Raw genomic sequence first — 7363 nt, forward strand, 5'->3', positions numbered from 1 at the left:
TAAATGCTATTGAGCCGTTGAGTCACCCCTGCTCTTTCTGAGTTGTTCCAGATACCAGCATCTGCAGTTGTTTGCGTCATCAGCAGAATTACTGCTTAACATCCATCTAATGATAGGCGGATGTCTATCTGTCTGGAAGAACACTCACAATGCCCTACGGCAGCATTGACCGACCTTGAACAATAACCTTTGCGCAATCACTGACCTGACGTGAAATGAATTTCTATCCAGGACATTGTTCCTGAGACCTTAGAGAAAAACACGAGTCGATTGGGAGCTACGCATTTTTATCGACAAGCTTTATTCGCCAGCAAGCTTTCTGCTGGAATTTCCTAACCTCAGAACCGATGATTGGACGAGACAGATTTGGAATGGCACGGGGACTTGGTGGGAATTTGATAAGTGTGATCCTAAAATGTTTAGATCTCATTAACCATTCTGGGCAAAATATGGCACCACTCTCCCCTCCACCCCGCTGTTCCAGAGAGTTCCTGACGATATAAGGGTTAAAATCAGCTTAGCCCGATGATTCTCCAAGGTTCTGCAGGACTAGATATGTACTACAATAAGATGAAACAACATTTTTTAAATGAAGGCTAACGTTTTGAAGATCAACAAGATGTCCATTCAAAATCTACAAAGAACGGCAGGTCAGTCTCCGCTACCACCATTTCTCTGGCACCTCCCAGTCATTAACATCCCGGTTGATAAACGGACCCGGAGACTCCGGTCTGCAGACGCTGTAACAAGACCAGTTCTTGGACTTCACAGAACAGCGCGTGGTTCAGTCGGAATATTGGGCGCTGACTGTCCGCACCGGTCCGGATGAATATTCCCAGTTCTTCATTACCTCTGGGCTCTGCTGATCCATTTGCAAGGTGGGAGTCGGGTTGGTTCACGCAGAGATTATTCGTTAGAATTAGAATTACTGCTGATTCTTTTGCTCGTATTAACGATTGATAAGCCTTGTGTTATCTCAAATTCACACAGGGGATTTATTGTGTTTTATTACAGGAGTCCGGGCAGCCCCAGTCCTCAGTCAGACTCCAATGTCTGGACCTGTCTCCAGGGACAAACCGTCAGCTTAGAATGTCGGATACAGAACGCAAATGTTGGAAGTTACGACATGTACTGGTACCAACAGCGTCCCGTGGAGTGACCGCAGTGGGTGTGAGAAGATGAGACGGACAATGATATATACCGAGCCAGAGGGATCACAGCCCGTTTTCAACCATCTAGGGACAGTTCCATCAGCAAGCACATCCTGACCATCAGCAGTTAGGAGCCTGGAGACTCTGCTGTCTATTACTGTGCAGCGTGGGACAATGCATATATCTTCGGTCCGGGAATTAACCTGACTACAAAGAGTAAGTGACTCTCTGATTTTGTAACGAGCAATTTCTATTATATTTAATCTCATTCTCCACAGCTGGATACAACCCGTTCGGGGAAGTTTGGTTATAATTCTATACTTTAGGAAGTTCGGTCTTTCTTATTTTGGCGTACGAGGCCGTACAGCCCATCGAGGCAGGCCCAAATTTCAACTTAATGATCGCTTCACCTTTGAGAACAATTTTGTTGAGCACTATTGATCTGCCTCAGTCTTTGCAGCAGAACTGAATATCTTGTGACGTCCCTCCTCTTTAACACAATGAGCCCGTGCAATTTATTATAAGTATTGCTTTGTTATTCCTACTTTTCACAAGATACAATGAAAAGCCTTTCTTACATACTGTCCATATATCAAGAGATGTCACAATGCATTGAGGTGTACACAATAAGAATGTAAAATAAACGTCCCTGTCGTATCTTCCCTCTTCCACCTCTATGCGTTCTATGCACCCACCACCCTGTACAAAATCAGAAATACATCGAATATCTCCTTTAAATTCTTCGCTTCTCCGCTTAGCATTCTCGAAAAATTCTTCACCGTCGGTCCTGTCGCCCGGTCGTAAACTGATTGGCCTAACATTCATACAGAAATTGGAAAAATCTTCACCCTCACAAGCAAGACACCCACATTTCTCCCTTCATTCACCACCTCTGAGAACGTGTTTGGCGCCAATATTCCACAATGTTTGTTGCTGCGTAAATCCTTGATCACAGGGCAGGATATTCACTGCTTCAAGTTAACGCAATTCTCAGGTTGTGATTAAGAGTGGTGTTGTTATGATCGTAGCAAACACGGGAAAAACGTTAGTCTTTACAAATAATACAATTGGGGAAGGTGCTGATCAGAGCTGTGACACCGTGTTAGTACGGGTTCGGGTCTGAACTTACCCTTCATACTGTTCTCGCTTCTCACCGATTAACAGATTTTCTCTATTTTTCCGCCATTTCTTCTTCGGTCACTTGACGCGCAGTCTTGGATATCCAAAGAACTTTCCTGAATTCGGGGCATTCCAAGTAGCTTTCACTCAATCAATAACTGAAGGTGCAGTATTCTTATAGTTACTGACAGAATATTTTCCAATTTGTGGAATTATTAGAGAATTGCGAACAATTGATCTCCAAAGAGTGATCAATAAATATCAGCATGACATGGGGAATTAGCGAAGTGATTGAGCAGTGCTTCAAGAGATCTCTGCAACATTTTACCACAATACTAGGCTCTAGAATTCAGCGGTGACTGGAGCGTGGACTCAGAAAACATTTTTAAAATAAATAAGGTAGCGCCATAGCCACACAGGCTTGCGGACCCAGAGCAGAGATGTGGGAATAATCAGGGTAATCAGTCATTTCGAGGGACGGAATGGCGCATTCTGTGACCCACATTTCATCTAAAGCCAGAACTAAATTGTGCTAATTTTTGCGGCGCTTTTTCTAACTCCGATCAGTCAGTTAATTAATAGTGTTTCTATTTCCCTCCGTCTCCTCTCCCTCTCACGGGTAGCGAGTGCCGGAACCCTTCGGTTGTCCTGCTTCCTCCCTCGCGGGAAGAGACGGGCTCCGGTTCGGCCAGTCTCTCCTGCCTGGTGGGTGGCTTTAAGCCGGAGTTGGTCGCGTTGCGCTGGAGTGTAAATGGAGTCGATACGGAGAGGGGGATGACGACGGGCGCCGTGTCTCTCGTCACGGACCAGACCTACAAGCTGATCAGTAACCTTCGGGTACCCGCCGCTGCATGGAGCAAGGGCTCAAGCTTTTCCTGCAGCGTAAGCCGCAGCTCGCTGTGTTCGCCGCTGCGCAACACCATCTCTTCGTCCGTATGTGCGCAGTGAGAAGGCGCCGGCTGGCAAAATATGCGGATCGTTTGCTCTCGCTTAATGCAGTGAACCAATCAGTGGGACTGTGCAGCCCGCTTTGCAATGTATTTGTGTAACAATGTCCGCTTATGGGAGAGTCACAACGTTAAGCAATTTTATAAATAAGAGCGGATTATCTTTATTTTGCGACGCATAAGTTTGTATAGAATTATCCCCATTGTGCTCTGTTTGACCTTCCGCTTTGTGTAGAATTGGGAGCGATCTCTTGAGATGTGATTAGATCTTGTGTAACACGTCTCTTAATAAAGAGAAAACAGTGCTGGGTGTATCGTGGCATGTCTTTACTCGATTGGCCGCAGTACGTTGGGAGCATTGGTAGCTGACAACCTGATTCTGGGAACCACAATTGGAATTACACTTAAATCCACTTATTGCGCCCTTCAGGTCTCTGTGTCCAACGTGAGCCTCCCCCGTCGTCGCTCAGCTCCAGACATTACCGGCATCTACTCTTCATTTCCAACTAACTTTGTGGGTGGAAGATTATCATTCTACCGCCGTTTGGCCAAAGTGTTACCACCATTGGGAGCGTTACACTGCAGGGATGTTTGTCCGTGACCTGGCCATTATCTGCATCTGAGATTATCGATTCCGTTAGCTCACACCCCGACACCACCACCCGCCCCCAACACAGACAGACGCACACACACACACACACACACACACACCGCCCGCGGGAACATAAACCGTTCCCTGAAACACAACGCATAGGCTGTAACTCACCTTTACCTTCAACATTCAAAATAAATGCGTTAAGAAAGTGCGTATTCATCATCATATGCTACCCAGAGTTCCATTTTCTTGCAGGTATTCACAATACAAGAAAGAAGTGCAGTAGAAAAAATAAAACGCTAACAAGCAATGTGGAAAATGACAAAAAACAGCAAAGAACCAAACAGAATGAAAGAGAGATAAGCAAATAACTCCATAAATAAATAGATAAATCAATTAAATTCAATCAATCAGTCCATAAAATAAAGGATAAAGGGATAAATGCATAAATACATAAATAATACTGAGGGCATGAGTTGAAGTGTTTTTGAAAGTGAGTCTGTAGGTTGTGGGATCAATCCAGAGGTGAGGTGAGTAAAGTCATCCACTTTGGTTCAGGAGCTTGATGATTGGAGGATAATAGCTCTTCCAGAAACTCGTGGCATCTAAGACGACTGTACTTGTCGCATGGGTGAGAGTTAACAAACCGTGAAATAAGCGTGAGAAGACTACAGAGTCCCGTCTGAATATATTAACGTTATTTCTTGCGTGATTTGTAGGGTGGTCCTTATAGAGGTTGTGACTGACTGCCGGTGTTACCTGCATGCACTTACAGAAAATGCAGTAATATTTCACATAAGTTACTAGTGGCACCCACTAGTAATCACGGAGCTGGAGAGGAGGAAAAAAGGAACGGCAGAATGGATAAACTGGTGTTCCTCAAAGATCATCAAAATGTCCAAATAAAAAAGTACAGGGAAGAGCGCCGCTCCCCGGGGATCTCTAAGGTATATCTCACCAATACCGGGGAAGATATGAAGGGTTGTACTATCCACCTTTATGAATAGATAAAAGGTGAACAGGCTTATTTTGAAGTAGAAGGTGGTTTCAACCGGAGACGCCATTATCGTGATTTGGTTGATGTTTGGCAATTGTATTTCACTATCGAGGACTGTGCAGTAATCCCAAGTGGATACTGCCCGACTTCTACAGTTGCTAAGAATCGCACATCACTACCCGGCAAACGTGGAAAGCTCTTAAACTCAGGTGGTTCTGTGGATGCTGACGCACAGAGAAACAAACAGAACAGGCTGGAGGAACTCAGCAGGTGAGGAAAAATCGATATAAAAGAGCAAAGTGCCGATATTTCCGGCCGAGGCTTTTCATCGGGAATGTGGAGGCGCTTCGACCGAGGCGTCGACTTTTTATTTTGTTCCATAGGTACTGCCTGACCTGCTGATTCCTTCCAGCCTTTTGTGTAGAACTCTCACTTCGTCATTAATGAACTTTCTGTATTTGTTGGGTAGTGTGAACTTTTGCCTGGACTTTAACTGACTAAGTACCAATCATTTCATTTAAGGATTATATCGAGCAACGTGCGCGAAGTTAGATAAAATAAATCAGGTCTAAAAGACCGAAATCAAATGAAATATCGGACATACGATTTATTGATTTATTGTATCCATTAACGTTTTTCACGGTTTAAAAGATTATTGTAAACACTGGAGAAGTCAAATGCGTTTTAAAACATTAAAAAACATAAAAATCATGAAGGTAAATAAAATAAACATTAAAAGTTTAGCTTTACTTGTCACACTTAGAAAGAAATATGCAGTGGCGATTGCCAATTGCGTCAAATCAAATCAGAGAGGATTGTGCTGGGGGCAACCCGCAAGTGTCATGCCGCACCGGAGCCAGTATTTATTCATTCATTTATCTGTCGGTCTATCCATCAATCTATCTCGTTTAAATTTTCAATTAGATTTCAGTGAAATTTTCTCCGACTTCTGACCTCTGTGATCTCTGCTGCCCTCAGACTCTAATTTTTATTTATCCAACTTTGGTAATTGCCCAACACCCTCTCCTTCACGTCCCTCTCCTAACTTGTGTCCTTACTGCTCATTACTTTCCTCTGGTGCTTCACCCATTTCCGCTTCTGTCATGGCTTTCTGCCGTCTCCTATAAGACCCCCATTCTCCAGGCTTTTATCTCCTTAAGCAATCGACTTCCTAGCTCTTTAATTCACCCTGCTCTTCTCCCGGTTTCACTTACTACCTACTACCTTGTACATCTTCCTCACCACCCCCATCTTCTTATATTGACATCTCATCTCTTTTACCCAGTCATGATCAAGGATCACGGCCCGAATCGTCGACTGTTTCCTTTTCCTTTTTCAGGCCTGCTGAGTTTTTTCTAGCAGTATGTGTGTATCACTTCGTTTTCCAGCATCTGCAGATTTCCTCTTGTCTATATGTGTATGTACGCATGTACATATGTATGTATATGTATATACCTACCGATGCACCTTTGGATTGTCGGAGAAAGCCAGAGAACCCGGTGGGCACCGCATCTTAAACTTTATAACTAGCGTGTGTGTATTGTAAATAATTTGGAAATTTCATGGACTTCTTGGAGCATGCTATTGAGAACACAGTCTATGGTTATGCTCACTGTATTAATGGAAGAATATACTTGCAACAGAAGCAGAATAGACATAATTCTCATTATTGGTTCTGGGAATGAAGCGAATGGTCGTGACAGAGATGTTGAGCAGGTCGGCCCTGGCTCACACAATTAAATCCCCAATTCGCACTCAGGTACAAGGAGCTGTGATGGCGATTTCTCTCGCTTTCGCCGTCTTTACCCCTGCACAGTAGAGCAACATTGCATAAGACGGTTCCCATGACAACTGCCAGATGAAGTATAACTTTTTCATAGCGATTACGCACGATGTCTTCGAAACAGAACGATAGCGCCCCCGAGAGCGTTTCTTTGGTAAATGCTCCCAGGTTTGCAGTAAAAATATTGTTAAACATTTAGTTGAATACATGACATCACGATAACGCGCCTGACCCCTTTCCTGGATTTCCAGATATTTACAGAGATAAATTTATTTTCCAGACACGCACTGTTTCTGCCTGTCGTCTATAATGAGTATTAACATTTAAAATTATGGTTTACTGAATTATAAATAATACTTGTTATAAAAGATTAAGACCGGAAAGGTGATTTCTAATAATGTGGTGGCGGTAGAACGTAGCTGTCTGTAAACCAGATTTAGCCGCTAAAAGAAATGAGGTTCGCTTTCGTACCGCGCCTCTTACCCCCACTTTGACCCCCACACTACCAGGAAGGAGGTACTATAGCATTAGGACGAGGACCTTTAGAATGGAAAACAGCTTCAACCTCCAGACCACGAGACGACTGAATTCCATTCGACTGCCCAGGTCTCATCACCTATGAAGCATCAAGTGCATTATATTCTTTACTTGTCGACTTGAGCTGTAAATCAGCTTATGCTGAATGCCAAACTGCTGGAATGTATTTAATTATTTATTAGTTTTTTCCGGTAATATTATTTTCCGTGGTGTGTGTGGGTTATATGCAATTTG

General features: G+C 43.6%; 1 pseudogene; it reads left to right on the forward strand.

Annotated features, from left to right (window-relative positions):
* Positions 1-835: 835 nt before the first annotated feature.
* Positions 836-3218, forward strand: LOC140212727 (immunoglobulin lambda-1 light chain-like; annotated as a pseudogene).
* Positions 3219-7363: the final 4145 nt, after the last annotated feature.

The sequence above is a fragment of the Mobula birostris genome, chromosome 2 (genome assembly GCF_030028105.1).
Source record: "Mobula birostris isolate sMobBir1 chromosome 2, sMobBir1.hap1, whole genome shotgun sequence".
NCBI lineage: Eukaryota > Metazoa > Chordata > Chondrichthyes > Myliobatiformes > Myliobatidae > Mobula > Mobula birostris.